This window comes from Hyaena hyaena, unplaced genomic scaffold (assembly GCF_003009895.1).
Source record: "Hyaena hyaena isolate Hyena2069 unplaced genomic scaffold, ASM300989v1 scaffold_1959, whole genome shotgun sequence".
NCBI classification, from domain to species: domain Eukaryota; kingdom Metazoa; phylum Chordata; class Mammalia; order Carnivora; family Hyaenidae; genus Hyaena; species Hyaena hyaena.
In genome coordinates, this window is record NW_024082597.1 from 2678 (window position 1) to 5354 (window position 2677).

Below are 2677 nucleotides of genomic sequence, written 5' to 3' on the forward strand. Positions count from 1 at the left end.
TGCAGAAAAAATAAAGACTACAGAAATGTGGAAAAAATTCAGACAAAAGATCATCTCAAACTGTAAGGAATAGATTTTCCATAACATCTGTAGAGATAGGCAGAAAAGGGAATCCTAAGTGCAGGCTGAGTGAGCCAAACTACATTTATAGGGGAAATTTTGTAGAATATTCCTATAATTCTTTGGCATCTGCTTTTTTTAGGTGAGGGAGGAAGATAGTGGTTTGCTGATTCAGGGGCCAAAGGCAGAGACCCTCCCAAGATAGGCCACCTTGACATAAACACTATTTTGATTTAAAAGCAGTTAAACCCCAGCAGATCCAGGAAAAGCTCTTTACTTGCACCTCAGTTGCCTGCATGTAAGAAGAGAGCTATCAATAGATTCCTCTTTACCTAAGTAAATACAGGCATAATAGGATAACCTTTCTTTTCCAAGCATCTCCTCTCATCTTCCTACAAATAGTCTTCCTCCCCTTTGTATCCTCAGACCTCCATTCTTCTCTTTAGCTCCTACAAATATCATGTTGGCTGACTGTCTCTGGAATTGCCATGTCTGTGTGAATTTCTTATACATACATTATTCAATTTTATTTTCTCCTGTTAATCTCTTTCATGCCAATCTGATTCTAAGTCCAGCTAGAAGGACCTTAAAGGCAGAGAAAACCCTTTCTTCCCAATAGTTGGTACAGTCGGCTGGATGTTGAACAAACTGGACAGTGCTCAACCCAGGGGACACTGTTGCAACTGAGAGATCCTCTGGAAATCTGAAGAACAGCCAGCATAAGGTGAGGTTTTCTTACCATGTCAGCCTCCTGGAATCTCTAGAAGCACAGGACAGTAGAGTAAGAGTGGCGAGAGCCCTTTTTCTCTTTATAAATTTAGATTAAAGTCTCAGAGTTTGAGTCTGGATTTCTCTCCTGTTTAGTAAGAGAACAGACACAGAAATGAAAACTAGAGAGACCAATGCGCAGGAGAAGACAAGAGCCCTGAGTAAGGGTCCTTTCTTTTTATCTATGAGGATCAGAAGGTTTACATACATGATGCAAGGGCAGAAAGAAACAATAAAACAGTAGTCATTACTTCATGTGTGTGAGAACAAAAGGGGTTTTGAAGGTATGTGGTGTTAGGTGTAAGAGTCAAGACAAATCAACATCTCCAGAGCCAAGCAGATGACCATTTACTGCAGGTACCATATCAGTTTATCTTAAATTTTCTAGGGACTAAGATAAATGGGGCATGCCACCTCAGGGTTAACAAGGCATTTTTCTTTCTAGCTAACCTGGAGTGCTTTCTCCCAGCAGCACCTTCTGCCCTACCATCTGCTTTACTTAATGAATAGCCCTAGAAGCTTTTGCCCTGTGGTGGTCTTCTGCCCTAAGTCTTTTTAACCCATTGGTCGAAGAGTAGAGATTCTTAAATTAATTCCCCACAGATTAACAGAAAATATTTGTGGAACTACTTACTTGGGACTATTGACCCTTTGGTTAAGTTTGGTAGAGTACTCTTTGGTTACTAACATATTCCTCTCAGAGATGGCCTTTGTTTTTCTTTCATCTGTGCCTCATGTCATTTAGTGTGCACATGAGGTAAAGGCTTTCACTAAGGGGCATCTTAGAAGCCACAGCTGCAAAATTGCTGGGCATGTGTCAGGACTTAAAAGCTGTTATCTGCCAATCTCAAGGAAACTTCCATGTAATGAGATACACTGTAAAACAACACACAATCCCCAACCTTAATCACATCCCTTCTAGGTATTAGTATGGCTCCAGATGACCCAAAGGCTACGGCGGGGGGGGGGGGGGGGGGGGGGGGGGGGGGGGAAGGAGGGCAATGTTTTATTATCAGAAGGGCAATCCAGTGAAAAGGCAGGGGATTGTTCCCAAAAGTGCCTTGTTCTGTTGAGCCTAGGGAACAGCTTATAGATGTCTAGGGAAGGAAGGGAATGTAAGAAATAAGCCCGTTGACCCAGTCAAAGCAGTGACATGGAGATTTGGAACACAGTGACGTGAGGCTTTAATCAATGCTCATGTAAAGAGGGTGTCTGATGGAAAGGGACCATCAGGGCAGTTACAGCAGCCAATTTATCTCCTATCTTTCGGGCCCCTCCTCTGATTCCTCATTGGCTGAGTAATGCAGTGGGTAATTCCTTACCCAGAAGTTGCCTATTTCCATGTAAGGCAAAACATAGTCTATTTGGAACCAATGCACGTTCCCTGAGGTGCCACAGAGACTTCAGTTCTTTGGTGCACTCTCATTGCAAAACCCATGAATAATAAGCCAAGGAAATAGAGAGGGAGAGAGCCAGGAAGTGAAGTGTGTAAGGCTATGGAACTCCATTTTAAGGGTAAGGGGGAGTTTGTACATTTTCCAATAGGTTGTAAACATATTGCTAATTAGGCAAGACCGCTTTTATTTGGTAGTTCTGAAAATGAACTGTGTCCCTTACTTCTCACAGGAACCACATGAGAGGAGGGTGAGGGGGTTCTCGAAACCTTGAGGAGGGGGCCTTGAAGCCATTTACAGGTAACCATTCTTCGGACAATGAGGGACCTGGCATGTGTGTCAGGCAATTTTAAGACAAATACTACCCGCTGATCCTCATTACGTTTCTACAATTAGTAAATAGGGAGTGGGGGTGAAAAAGTAAAAGCTAATGGTTGATCATGCATGAGGTTAAG